This window comes from Bombina bombina, chromosome 6 (genome assembly GCF_027579735.1).
Source record: "Bombina bombina isolate aBomBom1 chromosome 6, aBomBom1.pri, whole genome shotgun sequence".
Classification (NCBI taxonomy): Eukaryota; Metazoa; Chordata; class Amphibia; order Anura; family Bombinatoridae; genus Bombina; species Bombina bombina.
In genome coordinates this window covers 456,787,687-456,806,352 of record NC_069504.1, presented here as the reverse complement: position 1 = coordinate 456,806,352, position 18,666 = coordinate 456,787,687, and positions in this window count along the sequence as shown.

The following is an 18,666-nucleotide window of genomic DNA, read 5'->3' as shown; positions in this document are numbered from 1 at the left end:
ATAACGGAGCAGTTTCATGAGTAACGAGTGCGGGCTGAAGGGGCCTACCATAAATGGCCTCAATAGCAAGCAGAATGGACTGAGGTAAAACAGGAATGGAGTGCTTTGATACAAAAGCACTGTCAATGAAATAGCCCGTAGCACCGGAGTCAACAAGAGCCTGGGTGACTATGCAGGAGTCCAGCCAGGAAAGGACAACCGTGACCAAAGGTTTCTCCTTTAGCGGTTCCGGGGATGAGGATAAACCACCCAAGGTCTGCCCTGACAGGACCTTAGGTGTGAGCGTTTCCCGGCTGTGTAGGACAAGACTTCAAAAGCCCCTCCCTCCTCCTAAAGGCCCTCTCCGCCGCGGAGAGACGCGTGAATCCCAACTGCATCAGCTCAGCAGTACCTGGTGACTAGGGACCAGAAGGCATGGGAGGAGAGGAGAGGGAGGCATGGGTAGGAACACATAGGAGACAATGGAACAGGAGGCTTCCGCAAGCGCTCCTTGAAAGAGGGCCTCTCTCTGAGTCTGATGTCAATTAGGATCAAAAAAGACACCAATGCCTCAAGATCCTCTGGTAAATCTCTAGCAGCAACTTAATCTTTAATCGCATCAGAGAGCCCATGAAAGAAGGCGGCAACAAGGGCTTCATTGTTCCAACCTACCTCTGCGGAACTCAATGGCATACTGAGCAACAGATCTTGTACCTTGCTGAATGGACATGAGTTGTTTAGCAGCAGAGAAGCAGCGAGCCGGAACATCAAATACCCTTCGTAAGGAGGCCTCAAATTCAAAGTAATTTGAAATCACAGGTTTATTAGTCTCCCGCAAGGGATTAGCCCAGGCAAGAGCTGTGTCAGAGAGTAACGAGATGAGAAATCCCACCTTAGCTCTGTCAGAGGGAAACGCCTGAGGTAACATCTCAAAGTAAATGCCCACCTGGTTCAAAAACCCTCTGCACTGATTAGGATCGCCTCCATATCACTGAGATAGAGGTGCAGAACCGGACATGCTCCTGGTAGAACTAGGTGCAGCAGCGGAAACTGGAGCAGCCATAACTTGCGGGACACTTTGGTCCAAATGTGCAGTGCGAGTCAGCAGGGTTTGCATGGCTAGTGCAAATTGATCCAAGCGGTGATCCTGTTCATCCATCCTGGAAATTATGGCAGGTAAAGGTGGATTATTAGCATCATCAGGATTCATGGCCCTTGCGTAATGTCAGGGTGCCAGGAATCAGACTGAGACGAGAAGTTCAAAAATAATCACACCTTTATTAATAGCAAAAAATAAGTCCACAAAACAAATGAAAAGCCAGGAATCAAAACCAGATCTGGTAGTCAGACGAGCCGAGTCAGGAGCCAAAGTGAACAAGGAGAACAGCAGAGCCAGGAACAAGCCAGGGATCAGGAACCAGAAGGGACGTCAGACAGCCAGGTAATACACAGGAACTCTCCGAAACAGGTCTGAGACAACGCAAGGGCAAAGCATACTGAACAGAGGCCCTTTAAATAATAAATGATGACATCACAATTCTGAGACTGCATCCTGTCTCACACTGATGATGAACACCAGTCTGGCCATAAAAGGAAGTGCAGGAAATGAGCAGCATCACACAGCATGCACCAGAGTTGCAAGAGAGGTGAGTAAAATGGCTGCCAGCAGCACATGGCAAACAAAGGAGGGAAAAAACACTGTCAGTTTGTTGATCAGGATCAGATCTTCAGAATTTTCATGTGATGTGATTGTTTGCATTAATACCTTTTTAATAAATAAAAATAATCAATAAAAAAGCCTTTTGAAGATCAGACACCTCCCTACCACTTACTGGTAAAAAATAGCAAATGAGGATGAGCTTGCATGCTATCAGTGACTAATTTACATACTAAAAATAATTGGACAATGTCAGCAGCCTACACAATACTGAAAACAAGTTTTTTCATGACGGGCGTTTTTTAAACTTGTTGTGAGGACTTCCAAAAGGCATTTTGTGTGAGTGGAAACAATATATTAAGTATCACTAATTAGTTTGATATATATCTCTTTAAAAATAAATGTGTGAGTTCTTTGCAATAAATAAATAAACATTTTGAGCTGGAATATCCATCTTTAAAAACATTTCCTTTGGAGCTGTCATTGAATTAGTAGGATAAAATTTAGGACTTTTCATTACTACTACAGGTAGCCCTCAGTTTACGCCGGGGTTAGGTTCCAGAAGGAATGGTTGTAAATCGAAAGTGTTGTAAATTGAAAACCAGTTTATAATATAAGAAAGGGAGTTAGATTCCAGGCCCCTCTCAAAATTGACATAAGTAACACCTAATACATTATTTTTAAAGCTTTGAAAGAAGACTTCAAATGCTAAACAGAATAATAAACCTAATTAAATAATCACACAACAGACTGTATCATCAAACTAAGTTTAATGAACAAAAACATTTTTTTACTTGCATTTTTCTGCAAACAGTTCTCTGCATTGTTAGCATGTTAGATAATATTGGGTCTGCACCTATTCTATGCATTTCAATCTGGAGTGATTAAGCAGTTAGGCACCCTCACCTCAAGCAGCTGGACAGTATAATAGGGAAGTGGCTGCTAGATATTGCTGCTTTGAAAGCTGCTCGATAGCTAATGTTTGTTCGGTGTACACATATTAATTTTAGACCTGCTAAGCTTGCATAACTTTGCTGCAACACCAGCGGACAGCTCCACCTACTGGCTATTTTAATTAGTACACTGCTTAAGCAGCAAATCAGTATGTCTGTCCCAGGACAGGCAAGGGAGTGAGCCTTGTGCACACTCATGTTATTTCCCTATTCAGTTTAAGGAAGTTTACTATGAAATCTCATGAGAGTTAAGTGAAATCTCATGAGATCACAGTAAAAGTAGTTTATGACCTCAGCACTGCTGATGCAGATTGGCTGCAGTTAATTTATTCTTTTTTTTTTTTTACCTGCAGCTGCACAACAGCTGAAGTATAACATTTTACACAGAACTTACTCTGCTGAGCTGAGGAGATTGTGAGGTAAAATATCTTCCTTTTTTACATTATACATAGAGATGCTAAGGTAATATTTTCCTGTCAGCTTTTTACTGTTATGCTGCAGATCACTTTCAAGTGATTTAGCATATGAGTATTAATTATGTCCCTTAAACTTACTTAATTAACAACTATATTAGAATTTTCATCAAATCCATCATATCGTGACTTTCCTCATTAATAGAGTCATCAGAAAAACTCTATATATTAGATGATTTATATTTTCTTAGTTCAAACAAAGTCATAGTGCAATGTGATATAATAAAAATATAATAAAAAGAAATATATATATATATATATATATTGTGACACAATAAAATAAATAATAATAACAAAAATGTGAACAAAACACAAGTGCACTAAACAATATACTCAAGGTAATACAATCACTGAAAGAGTATTGTTAAAATAAAGGTTTATTCTTATGATGTCTTCAATGTAACAGTTCCTCAAAAAAGAAAGGCAGGAACAAAGCGTAATTTTGTAAAACAGTTTTAATGTAATTTAGAAGTCGTAACAGGTGCTCACTTTAGTCAGAGTCACTATAGCTCTGAGAATCACATTTAATGACAATCCCACTGACAAGCTGGATCGTTCAAAACAAACATTTTGGATTTTTGCCCTGTGAGACAAATTCTCCTCAAACTGTCCTGTTGCTCAATAATGTTAAAACTCTAAATGGTTATAAGTAGTGATGTGGCGAATAGTTCCCGGCGAACATAGCATGTTTGCGTTCATTCGGAAGCTGCATTGTTAGTGAGAGGAGGGACAGTGTAGCTGCTGCTGAGTTAATAGGGAAATCGATATCTAGGCTAGTGTATTCAGTGTCCACTACAGTCCTGAAGGACTCATCTGATCTCTGCTGTAAGGAAAGCACCCCAAAAAGCCCTTTTTAGGGCTAGAACATCAGTCTGCTTTTTTTTTTTTTTCCTGTGTAATCTAATTACAGTTGCCTGCCTGCCAGCGTGTGTGTCAGACTCACAGCGTATACTGTGCCCACTTGCCCAGTGCCACCACTCATATCTGGTGTAACAGTAGTGTAGATTTAAAAAAAAACAACACTTTTTTGACTGTGAAAAAATAGCAGTCAGTTTCCTTTACACATGTGCGTTTCAGTGCCTGCCTGCCAGGGCACAGTGTCACCCCAGTGCAACTCATATCTGGTGTAACAGTAGTGTAGATTTAAAAAAAACAACACTTTTTTGACTGTGTTAAATAATAGCAGTCAGTTTCCTTCACACGTGTGCGTTTCAGTGCCTGCCTGCCAGGGCACAGTGTCACCCCAGTGCAACTCATATCTGGTGTAACAGTAGTGTAGATTTAAAAAAAACAACACTTTTTTGACTGTGTTAAATAATAGCAGTCAGTTTCCTTCACACGTGTGCGTTTCAGTGCCTGCCTGCCAGGGCACAGTGTCACCCCAGTGCAACTCATATCTGGTGTAACAGTAGTGTAGATTTAAAAAAAACAAAAACACTTTTTTGACTGTGTTAAATAATAGCAATCAGTTTCCTTCACACGTGTACGTTTCAGTGTCTGCCTTCCAGGGCACAGTGTCACCCCAGTGCAACTCATATCTGGTGTAACAGTAGTGTAGATTTAAAAAAAAACAACACTTTTTTGACTGTGTTAAATAATAGCAATCAGTTTCCTTCACACGTGTACGTTTCAGTGTCTTCCTTCCAGGGCACAGTATCACCCCAGTGCAACTCATATCTGGTGTAACAGTAGTGTAGATTTAAAAAAAACAACACTTTTTTGACTGTGTTAAATAATAGCAGTCAGTTTCCTTCACACGTGTGCGTTTCAGTGCCTGCCTGCCAGGGCACAGTGTCACCCCAGTGCAACTCATATCTGGTGTAACAGTAGTGTAGATTTAAAAAAAACAACACTTTTTTGACTGTGTTAAATAATAGCAGTCAGTTTCCTTCACACGTGTGCGTTTCAGTGCCTGCCTGCCAGGGCACAGTGTCACCCCAGTGCAACTCATATCTGGTGTAACAGTAGTGTAGATTTAAAAAAAACAACACTTTTTTGACTGTGTTAAATAATAGCAGTCAGTTTCCTTCACACGTGTGCGTTTCAGGGCCTGCCTGCCAGGGCACAGTGTCACCCCAGTGCAACTCATATCTGGTGTAACAGTAGTGTAGATTTAAAAAAACAACACTTTTTTGACTGTGTTAAATAATAGCAGTCAGTTTCCTTCACACGTGCGTTTCAGTGCCTGCCTGCCAGGGCACAGTGTCACCCCAGTGCAACTCATATCTGGTGTAACAGTAGTGTAGATTTAAAAAAAACAAAACCATTTTTTAGACTGTGTTAAATAATAGCAGTCAGTTTCCTTCACACGTGTGCGTTTCAGTGCCTGCCTGCCAGGGCACAGTGTCACCCCAGTGCAACTCATATCTGGTGTAACAGTAGTGTAGATTTAAAAAAAACAACACTTTTTTGACTGTGTTAAATAATAGCAGTCAGTTTCCTTCACACGTGTGCGTTTCAGTGCCTGCCTGCCAGGGCACAGTGTCACCCCAGTGCAACTCATATCTGGTGTAACAGTAGTGTAGATTTAAAAAAAACAAAAACACTTTTTTGACTGTGTTAAATAATAGCAATCAGTTTCCTTCACACGTGTACGTTTCAGTGTCTGCCTTCCAGGGCACAGTGTCACCCCAGTGCAACTCATATCTGGTGTAACAGTAGTGTAGATTTAAAAAAAAACAACACTTTTTTGACTGTGTTAAATAATAGCAATCAGTTTCCTTCACACGTGTACGTTTCAGTGTCTGCCTTCCAGGGCACAGTATCACCCCAGTGCAACTCATATCTGGTGTAACAGTAGTGTAGATTTAAAAAAAACAACACTTTTTTGACTGTGTTAAATAATAGCAGTCAGTTTCCTTCACACGTGTGCGTTTCAGTGCCTGCCTGCCAGGGCACAGTGTCACCCCAGTGCAACTCATATCTGGTGTAACAGTAGTGTAGATTTAAAAAAAACAACACTTTTTTGACTGTGTTAAATAATAGCAGTCAGTTTCCTTCACACGTGTGCGTTTCAGTGCCTGCCTGCCAGGGCACAGTGTCACCCCAGTGCAACTCATATCTGGTGTAACAGTAGTGTAGATTTAAAAAAAAACAACACTTTTTTGACTGTGTTAAATAATAGCAGTCAGTTTCCTTCACACGTGTGCGTTTCAGGGCCTGCCTGCCAGGGCACAGTGTCACCCCAGTGCAACTCATATCTGGTGTAACAGTAGTGTAGATTTAAAAAAACAACACTTTTTTGACTGTGTTAAATAATAGCAGTCAGTTTCCTTCACACGTGCGTTTCAGTGCCTGCCTGCCAGGGCACAGTGTCACCCCAGTGCAACTCATATCTGGTGTAACAGTAGTGTAGATTTAAAAAAAACAAAACCATTTTTTAGACTGTGTTAAATAATAGCAGTCAGTTTCCTTCACACGTGTGCGTTTCAGTGCCTGCCTGCCAGGGCACAGTGTCACCCCAGTGCAACTCATATCTGGTGTAACAGTAGTGTAGATTTAAAAAAAACAACACTTTTTTGACTGTGTTAAATAATAGCAGTCAGTTTCCTTCACACGTGTGCGTTTCAGTGCCTGCCTGCCAGGGCACAGTGTCACCCCAGTGCAACTCATATCTGGTGTAACAGTAGTGTAGATTTAAAAAAAACAAAAACACTTTTTTGACTGTGTTAAATAATAGCAATCAGTTTCCTTCACACGTGTACGTTTCAGTGTCTGCCTTCCAGGGCACAGTGTCACCCCAGTGCAACTCATATCTGGTGTAACAGTAGTGTAGATTTAAAAAAAAACAACACTTTTTTGACTGTGTTAAATAATAGCAATCAGTTTCCTTCACACGTGTACGTTTCAGTGTCTGCCTTCCAGGGCACAGTGTCACCCCAGTGCAACTCATATCTGGTGTAACAGTAGTGTAGATTTAAAAAAAACAACACTTTTTTGACTGTGTTAAATAATAGCAGTCAGTTTCCTTCACACGTGTGCGTTTCAGTGCCTGCCTGCCAGGGCACAGTGTCACCCCAGTGCAACTCATATCTGGTGTAACAGTAGTGTAGATTTAAAAAAAACAACACTTTTTTGACTGTGTTAAATAATAGCAGTCAGTTTCCTTCACACGTGTGCGTTTCAGTGCCTGCCTGCCAGGGCACAGTGTCACCCCAGTGCAACTCATATCTGGTGTAACAGTAGTGTAGATTTAAAAAAAACAACACTTTTTTGACTGTGTTAAATAATAGCAGTCAGTTTCCTTCACACGTGTGCGTTTCAGGGCCTGCCTCCCAGGGCACAGTGTCACCCCAGTGCAACTCATATCTGGTGTAACAGTAGTGTAGATTTAAAAAAACAACACTTTTTTGACTGTGTTAAATAATAGCAGTCAGTTTCCTTCACACGTGCGTTTCAGTGCCTGCCTGCCAGGGCACAGTGTCACCCCAGTGCAACTCATATCTGGTGTAACAGTAGTGTAGATTTAAAAAAAACAACACTTTTTTGACTGTGTTAAATAATAGCAGTCAGTTTCCTTCACACGTGTGCGTTTCAGTGCCTGCCTGCCAGGGCACAGTGTCACCCCAGTGCAACTCATATCTGGTGTAACAGTAGTGTAGATTTAAAAAAAACAACACTTTTTTGACTGTGTTAAATAATAGCAGTCAGTTTCCTTCACACGTGCGTTTCAGTGCCTGCCTGCCAGGGCACAGTGTCACCCCAGTGCAACTCATATCTGGTGTAACAGTAGTGTAGATTTAAAAAAAACAACACTTTTTTGACTGTGTTAAATAATAGCAGTCAGTTTCCTTCACACGTGTGCGTTTCAGGGCCTGCCTGCCAGGGCACAGTGTCACCCCAGTGCAACTCATATCTGGTGTAACAGTAGTGTAGATTTAAAAAAACAACACTTTTTTGACTGTGTTAAATAATAGCAGTCAGTTTCCTTCACACGTGCGTTTCAGTGCCTGCCTGCCAGGGCACAGTGTCACCCCAGTGCAACTCATATCTGGTGTAACAGTAGTGTAGATTTAAAAAAAACAAAACCATTTTTTAGACTGTGTTAAATAATAGCAGTCAGTTTCCTTCACACGTGTGCGTTTCAGGGCCTGCCTGCCAGGGCACAGTGTCACCCCAGTGCAACTCATATCTGTTGTAACAGTAGTGTACATATAAAAAAAACAACACTTTTTTGACTGTGAAATAATAGCAGTCAGTTTCCTTCACACGTGTGCGTTTCAGTGCCTGCCTGCCAGGGCACAGTGTCACACCAGTGCAACTCATATCTGGTGTAACAGTAGTGTACATTTAAAAAAAACAACACTGATAGGGGACGTAACAGGGATTAAACTGATAAGAATAGTACTACTTAACACACCACTCCTATCTGGTGGCACATTAGATTGCACGGGCAGTGCCCCAAATTTGAAGTAGGAGGACCAACCAAGCATCTTTTTCCATCTCCCGGTTCCTAAAATCGATGCCATTTACACTTCCCCTGATAGGGGACGTTTCAGGGATTAAACTGATAAGAATAGAACTTCTTAACACACCACTCCTATCTGGTGGCACATTAGATTGCACGCGCAGTGCCCCAAATTTGAAGTAGGAGGACCGACCAAGCATCTTTTCCATCTCCCGTTTCCTAAAATCGAAGCCATATACACGTCCCCTGATAGGGGACGTAACAGGGATTAAACTGATAGGAATAGTACTACTTAACACACCTTATAATAACGCAGAGAGAGGCAACCCAGAGAGAGGAGTCTGAAGAAGAGGAGTCAGAGGAGGAAGGTGGCTTTGAGGAGGTGGAAGACCAAACACAGCAGGGCTTGTTGTCACCTTTCAGGGACCCTTGGTGTTGTACGTGGCTGGGTGGAGGAAGAGACCTTCAATGACATCAGTGAGGACAAGGAACCATGGCTAGCTTGGTATCCAACCTTGTGCAAATGGGGAGTTTGTGGTTGTGCAAATGGACTGTTTGTGGTTGTTTGCGGTGCGTTAAAGGGACAGTCTAGGCCAAAATAAACTTTCATGATTCAGATAGAGCATGTAATTTTAAACAATTTTCCAATTTACTTTTATCACCAATTTTGCTTTGTTCTCTTGGTATTCTTAGTTGAAAGCTTAACCTAGGAGGTTCATATGCTAATTTCTTAGACCTTGAAGCTCACCTCTTTCAGATTGCATTTTAACAGTTTTTCACCACTAGAGGGTGTTAGTTCACATATTTCATATAGATAACACTGTGCTCGTGCACGAGAAGTTATCTGGGAGCAGGCACTGAATGGCTAGACTGCAAGTCTGTCAAAAGAACTGAAAAAAGGGGCAGTTTGCAGAGGCTTAGATACAAGATAATCACAGAGGTTTAAAGTATATTATTATAAATGTGTTAGTTATGCAAAACTGGGAAATGGGTAATAAAGGGATTATCTATCTTTTAAAACAATAAACATTCTGGTGTAGACTGTCCCTTTAAACGGGGAGTTTGGTCTGTCACTGTGAAGCGGGCGTAACCCTTACACTACCTGATCGATACAACATCATACCTGATGTTTTAAAGCACTTTATTCCAAACAATTTAGGAATGTTAGGTGATTTATGCCCTTTATGGTTTAAAACCAGACTCTGCATCAACTATGTAATTTTCCATGGGAGTTTTGCCATGGATCCCCCTCCGGTATGCCACAGTCCAGGTGTTAGTCCCCTTGAAACAACTTTTCCATCACTATTGTGGCCAGAAAGAGTCCATGTGGGTTTTAAAGTTCGCCTGCCTATTGAAGTCTATTGCTTTTCGCCCGGTTCGCCCGTTCGCGAACAGTTCTGGAAGTTCGCGCTCGCCAACCCAAAATTTTAGGCTCGCGACATCACTAGTTATAAGCAGATCCAGCACTACCCTTTATGTGTTTCATGGCAAATTTGCCAGTTTCACAATCAAATATGTAAACACAATGTTAAACATACGCACCTTGTAAACCATGCAACTCAATGACGGTGTTCTAAATCCTAGTACTTTGCTTTTGGGGTCCTTTAAAATGAACTTGCTAGAGTTCCCATAGTAGCCTCCTTAATCTCACAGTTACAGTAAGGATTATGTATGTGTGTAAAGTTAACCTTCTCTCCCACTCAGTCTCACACCAAACCTGTGGTTCCAAGATTTTAGATAGAACCAGGATTTTGCTCATAGAACTGAGGGTGACTGTAAACAGTCAAGAGAATTGGAAAAGAAATGGAACTATTATATCTGTAAAACAGAGAAAGAGAGAATAACAGTAATCTCTTAAGAGGAGTATAGTATATATTGATATAATATATATGCCTTTAGTGAATCAGATACTGATGGATTACTATCTTGCGATTAACCGAATGTCAGGTTTCAGTTGAGGGAAGCTCCAGTAATTACACTTGATATTTATAACTGGGTTTTGTGTTAGTTGATGTTATAATGCATATACAGTTCCTCAGGCTGTTTGTAAATACAGGGACCTGTCGAGTCTAACACAAGTATCCAGCTATAGTTGGAATGATAGAATATTTAGACTTTAGTGAAAGCCAGTTATATGTAACTAATATGAGACAATTTTTACCAAGTGAGAGCTGCATAAGTAACAAGCTGCAGATCGATATCCGTTTAGGAAATACACACACTATAAACAATGAAACTGCTCAGAGTGGTTAGAAGACTTGCGTATATGATAGCTACAGTTCGGTATCCGTTTAGTGAGTACACAGTCTTTATAGAATTGAAGTGCATCAGAGTTATTAGGAGACTTACATATCTTCCTCCTGAAGTTCAGCTGAATGTTAACGTGATTCTGGCGCCAGCATGTCGGATGTGATCAGTTACACTACACGGGCCGTGCAGAGTGACGTCATCCGAAGCTGCTTGTGGTTCAGAGCTGGTCTCCTTTTTGGCAGGCGAAGAATCCAGTATGCCAGTTAGTAGCTTGTAATGGTGAAGCGTGGTAAAGCTAGAATGCTTACGGGTTGAGCCACTGACACTTTGGCTCTAAGTGAAACTTTAGAGAGCAGTAGCCGGTCTCCCAGTGAACCGCGGGCTAAGAGTTTCTTGCACACAAGTTGCTATGAATAGCCACAATAGCAAATTACTTAGCATCATAGTGAGGGAGGATGAGAATTTTATAGCGTGGAGGAAGTTTCTTCTTAAAGGTATAGCACATGTGGAGTCAGTACATGACTGTTACGGGTTGGTGTACAGCATGCTAGTCGCTTATCCGTATAAATATTGTAGTCACAGACGGCTAGATTACGAATTGTGCATTAGGGTAAAAAAGCAGCATTAAGAGGTCCTAACGCTGCTTTTTTACGCCCGCTGGTATTACGAGTCTTGAAGGTTTAGGTCAGTAGTTAAGAGTTTTATGGTACAACGCCGTAACATAAAACTCATAACTAAAGTGCTAAAAAGTACATTAACACCTATTAACCCCTAAACCGAGGCCCTCCCGCATCGCAAATAGTAAAATAAAATTTTTAACCCCTAATCTGCCGCTCCGGACACCGCCGCCACCTGTCAGGTTAGCATGCGAGCAATAAATGTTAGTTTTCTTTTCTTTTCGATGCTCTCCATTGAAGTAAAGGGGAGAAAAAGCCCGGTTGAGCTATCTGAAGTCCAGAAGTTAGCATGCATTGGGTTTCACATGCTTGCAAAACTTTTACTTTCAACTTGTATTATGCTTTTTAACCTGCATGTTCAAAAAGATTACTTCTAGTGGTGTTTATGTTTAAGTGGGATTGCTAAATACTGCTCCACTAATCCAGCCCTGCAGAGTTTTCTGGAGATCTTTTGCTATTACTGTTAACCTTGGGTTCTTTTTCACCACTTTTTGGATTGGCTGTTGTACTCTTATAATGATCTTTGCACTTTGACATCCACTCCTAAGGAGAAAAGTAACAGATCTGAATTTTCTCCATATGTAGACAGTTTGTCTTACTGTGGATTACTCAACACCCAGATCTGTTGTGCATCTCTCTAATGCGCCTTCTAAGGTCCTGTAAACGTTTTTGGGATTGAGGCATGGTTCACAATAACTAATCTTTATTGAGAAGAACAGATTTGTCAGTAATCAGGCATTGCACCTTTATTTAAAGGGCTCAGCTATACAAACTGAAACTATAGCTCAGATCACATTTAGGGCTAGATTTTGAGTGGAGCGCTAACAGTTACTTGCAAGAGATACAGGGGTTTATTGCGGGTGTTTATGCATGTCAGGTTTTTTTCTCGTATTTTTTCTCGTATTACAAGTTGAAAGTAAACATGATCGCTTGAGTGCAATTTAAGTTAACACACGTAGGGTTAGACCTTAGAGCTCTGGTTAACTATTTTGCCAAACAAAAAAGTGTCACAAAACACATAAAAAATACACTAATAACACTGTCTAATAAACATTATTCAAAAAAATATTGCACAAAAAAGTTGTAAGCGGTTACAGATATGAGGTCTCAGGTGATAGAGAAAAAAAAAGCCAGGCAAACAGCTTTAACATTGAGATACATACATATACATGTCTAAAGATGTATATGTTTATATATATATATATATATATATATATATTACTGTGTATATATATATATATATATATATATATGTTTATATGTGTGTACATATGTATTTATATGTGTATTTATGTATTTACAGACATAAATACACAATCACATAAATAAATATGTATACATATACATATTAGCGCTCAAGCAAAAACTGTTTACTCTAAACTTGTAATATGAGTGCAACCCGGTGCGTGCAGAAAAGTTTACTTCTAGTGGAGTTAACGCTTGAGCGGGAGCGTTAAATAATGCTCTACTTGTAACCTGGCCCTTAACTGGTTAAAGACTGGATCTGTATACACATCCATAGGGCCTGGGATATAAAGACCATATGGATGTGTTCACATGTCCGGATGTTCTAAAAATCCATGCTGTAACAAATAAAACTGTATTAATAGTGAAACTATTGTGGTCTTTGACATGTTTACCCTTATTTACCCCTGGATCTAAACATAATTGCTTTGTGTATATTGTGCATATTTTTTATTTTATTTTGAACTACTGTCCTCTTTATTTTGGGGCAATTAGGATATTAAACATGCACCTGTAAACGGATGAATTTGTCCCTTTATGGGTGCACATTAAAATAGCGCTCCACTCATAATCTAGCCCTGAATGGGTTAAGCAGGCAGGAATAGTAGATCTCCTAATCTTATCTACCACTGTAGTCATTAAGGCCTCCTTAACTTATCTTTTATGTCTCTACCCAATAAAGTTATAGAGAGCAATTAAATAGGAAAATTGTTTTACCTCCTATCTTCCAACCCCACTGGAAAATTGATTGCTGCTTACTCTCTCTTGTTTATCTTTTCTATAAAGCATACTATTATTATTAACATTAATTTGCATAGTGCTGCAAAATTCCATACTGTGTACAAAGGTAGGGTTATACAATGACAAAGAATTGTGGTAAGACACAAATACATAACAGACAAAATTAGTGCAAGATGAGTAGGGCCCTGCTCCAAAGAGTTAAAGGAGCTATTTATAAAGAACTTGATACACACCAGCAGTGCCCCCACTAGAAATTTTGGGGCTCCTGACTTAACCATTGATCAGCCCCCCCCACCCTTTGACATGTGCAATTTTTGACCAAGTGACTAAAACGTATATGCACTTTATTATTAAGTGTAGTCAAACTTGGAAATGTTGTAAAGGTAGTAACACAGAAACACACAGACACACTCATACACTGAAACACACACTCACACATAAGGATTTGCATATAGACACTCTAGCAGACACGCAAAGAAACACACTCAGACACAGATACCCAAACAGACACTCAGCACTTGTTTACATTGACCTGACAAGTAATGAGGTAAACTACAGTTTTGTCAAAAAAGGAGATTTACACTGATCCACGTCGATCGCTAGGAGCAGCCCTAGAGGAATTTACACTGTTTGACAGAGTGTCAAATTTCCTGCTTAACCCCTCAAAATCTGAGATTTTGAACATTACAGTACCTCACAATGAATTTGAGGCCCTCAAGTTGGATTGCCCGATAAAAATTGCACATAATAACTTAAAATACCTGGGAATCTCAATTACATCGAGTTTAAGGGAACTAACGGAACTAAATTATAAGCGCATACAAGATGAGGTCCTTAGGGACTTGGCCAATTGGAAGAACAAAACCATTTCGTGGTTGGGTCGAGTAGGGGTGGTCAAAATTAATGTGTTGCCAAGGGTACTTTACATCTTGCAGACTGTTCCTTTATCATCAGCCTCACACTGTATACATCAAATACAGTCAGCCATAGAGGCTTATATATGAAACGGACGTAAGCCCAGGATAAGGAAAAAAAACATTTACATGCCCAGAGATAGGGGAGGGATAGGGGTTCCTGATATGCGGATCTACCAAAGGGCAATATCCCTTCAGAGACTGGTAGAGTGGTGCCAGAATTCACCCCACAAAGCGTGGGTCCAAATAGACAACGCAATCCTGAGGAGGGGAAATGTGGGTGCCCTGGCGGGGATATCCGCTAACCGCAGGCCAACTACACTTAAACAATATCCATTATATGATGAGGTATTTTCAGGGTGGGATAGGTTAATCAATAGAGATCCTTACTTTCAACTCTCCGGTCACTCCCATAAAGGAGAACCCTGATCTGGGATTCAGCGATGTTTAATATTCTACAACAGGACAAACTTAAAACTCGGTCGGAACTAATTGAGTGGGATGGTGTCTTTTTCTCATCTTGGTTTAGAGTGGCGCAAGTTATGCACTACTTTAATAACCACAAAGAGAGGTCTAGCTTGACGAGACACAGAACACCCTTTGAGACCCTTTGCACAATGTCATAAAATCCAACTCACTTGATTTCACAACTGTATAAGCTCTTAGTGATAGGGGGGCTCTCCCTCCCGGCTTACACACAGGCTTGGGAGGATGACTTGGGACAAGATATAGACCACAATGAGTGGCTTAAGATCTTTGAAAGGGCGAGGAAAGCGTCGGTCTCAGCTAGAGTTCAGGAGATGCACTACGAATTGCTGAGCAGGTGGTATTTAACTCCCCAGAGATTGAAAAGAATTTATCCGCACACAAGTGGGGGATGCTGGAGAGGATGTGGGGGGGAGGGTACTCTTATGCATATCTGGTGGTCATGTCGACATATACGGTCTTACTGGGAAAAGATACTAGGAGAAATGAGTAGGATCCTTGGGGTCATTATCCCTCCCAATCCTAGTTATTTAATATACCACCAACTGCCCAATATTATTGGGGAAGATAGGTATCTGCTTTTCCTACTAATGTTGAATGGAGCAAAAGGTTTGATACCTCTGTTTACTAAGAACCCATGCTTTATTTTATGAAACGTTTAAGATAACGTATAAATGTAAGATAACATTTCACTGCAAATATTATAAAGTACATGTAATGTTTGAAACTTCTTTCAAACATTACATGTACTTCAAAGGAGATTTACAACTCAAAATATGGAGTTCTGATTATCTTTTTGTCATGGAAGTTGCCAACTAAATGATGACAACAGTATGCAGTGACTGAAAGGAAGGGCCCTGAACTGCCTAAACAATAATTGAAAGGTTAAATGGTGGATTGGTGACTTCCAGAAAGGTCTCATTAGTCTCAAAGTCTGTAAACAGATGTGAATAATCAGTAGTATGGTCAAAATGTCCTAAAAAAGAACAGGCAATAGACACACCCACACATGCACAAACTCAAACACAAACTTGCACATACACCCAAGGAAACACCAACAGAGACAGCGTCGTAAAACACCCAAAGACATACACAGAGAGAGAGAGACACCTACAGAAAACACACAAAGACATACACACACACAGAGAGACCACATAAAACACACAAAGACATACATACACACACACACACACCCTCACTGAGACATCCACAGAAAACACAGACATATACACACTCTCACAGAGACACCCACATAAAAATGCACAGACATACACACACCCTCACAGAGACACCCACAGAAAACACACAGACATACGCATACACCCTCACAGAGACATCCACAGAAAACAGACATACATACATACACACACCCACCCTCACAGAGACATCCACAGAAAACACACAAAGACATACACACCCATCCTGACAGATGCACCCAGAGAAAATACACAAAGACATACATACACACACCCTCACAGAAACACCCACAGAAAAAGCACAAAGACATACGCACACACCATCACAGACATCCACAGAAAATGCACAAAGACATACACCCACCCTCACAGAGAGACCCACAGAAAAAAATACATACACACTCATAGAGACACAAACAAAAGCACAGAGACATAAACACAGACACCCACAGAAACACTCACAGTAGGTAAAATGTCTGCACATTGCATCCCCTAAATCAACAGTGTGTGACATGCATGATAACAAAATTGCAGAAATTAAGAGATCACTTTTTAAAGAATTATATTTGTAAATGTGCAAACAAAATAATACTGTGAATTCAAAATTGTACATTAATGATCTGGGTAGATGGCTAGATGAAGAAAAGTACTTTTGAAAGGTTAACATATGTTTGGTTCCCCCCCCCCCATTTTCCCCAACCAAGAGCACCACTTTAAATATGGTGTACAAATGTTCCCATCTGTCAGCTGTACTTATGGATTTTGAAAATGCTGTACTCTATATGATCTTGGTGGAACCATACGCTGTGGTACTCAGTCTCATACCATTAGATCTGGTTAAATGCAGGATTTAGGCTTGTTTGTATGTATTTCATAACTAAGTCAGCTGTAGTGTAAACTGAACAGTGTTAAGTTAACCTGTCTGATTTCAAACACTGAGCAATATTAGTCTTAGAGTATAACATTTCTTTCATGTAATTGGCAAGAGTCCATGAGCTAGTGACATATGGGATATACAATCCTACCAGGAGGGGCAAAGTTTCCCAAACCTCAAAATGCCTATAAATACACCCCTCGCCACACCCACAATTCAGTTGTTTTACAAACTTTGCCTCCTATGGAGGTGGTGAAGTAAGTTTGTGCTAAGATTTCTACGTTGATATGCGCTTCTCAGCATTGTTGAAGACCGATTCCTCTCAGAATACAGCGAATGCTAGAGGGACGTGAAGGGAGTATCACTTATTGAATACAATGATTTCTTTAACGGGGGTCTATTTCATAGGTTCTCTGTTATTGGTCGTAGAGATTCATTTCCTACCTCCCTTTTCAGATCGACGATATACTCTCAATTTACCATTACCTCTACTAATAACTGTTTTAGTACTGGTTTGGCTATCTGCTATATGTGGATGGGTGTTTTTTTAAGTATGTTTTATTACTTAAGACACTCTCAGCTATGGTTTGGCACTTTATGCATTTATATAAAGTTCTAAATATATGTATTGTACTTATATTTGCCATGAGTCAGGTTCATGTATTTCCTTCTGCAGACTGTCAGTTTCATATTTGGGGAATGTAAACATTTTAAGAAATGTATTTCTTACCTGGGGTTTAGTCTTTTTTCAATTGACTACTTCTTGCAATTGTGAAAATTGTCAAATGCTAAACTTTATTGCGTCATTCTTGGCGCAAGAAATTTTTGGCAAGCAAAAATTGCGTTTATGACGCAACTTCGTCATTTCCAGCGTCATATGTGACGAGACCTTTCACATGGCGGCGTCATTAGTGACGCAAATGTGTGTCATTTCCGGTTATTTTTGGCGCCAAAAAAGAGTTTACGTTACGTTGTGCGTCATACTTGGCGCCAAACTTTTTCATTATTTCAATACCCCTTGTATGTTTGCCTCTTGCTTTTTACTTTCAGAGGCCTATGCTATTGCATTTTTTCCCATTCCTGAAACTGTCATATAAACTGTCATATAAGGAAATAGATAATTTTGCTTTATATGTTGTTTTTTCTCTTACATTGTGCAAGATGTCCCAATCTGATCCTGCCTCAGAAGTTTCTGCTGGAACATTGCTTTGCCATGAGTCAGGTTCATGTATTTCCTTCTGCAGACTGTCAGTTTCATATTTGGGGAATGTAAACATTTTAAGAAATTTATTTCTTACCTGGGGTTTAGTCTTTTTTTCAATTGACTACTTCTTGCAATTGTGGGTATTAGGCCCGCGGGTGCGTCAAATGCTAAACTTTATTGCGTCATTCTTGGCGCAAGAAATTTTTGGCACGCAAAAATTGCGTTTATGACGCAACTTCGTCATTTCCAGCGTCATACGTGACGAGACCTTTCACATGGCGGCGTCATTAGTGACGCAAGTGTGTCATTTCAGGTTATTTTTGGCACCAAAAAAGAGTTTACGTTACGTTGTGCGTCATACTTGGCGCCAAACTTTTTCATTATTTCAATACCCCTTGTATGTTTGCCTCTTGCTTTTTACTTTCAGAGGCCTATGCTATTGCATTTTTTCCCATTCCTGAAACTGTCATATAAACTGTCATATAAGGAAATAGATAATTTTGCTTTATATGTTGTTTTTTCTCTTACATTGTGCAAGATGTCCCAATCTGATCCTGCCTCAGAAGTTTCTGCTGGAACATTGCTGCCTGACATCGGTTCTACCAAAGCT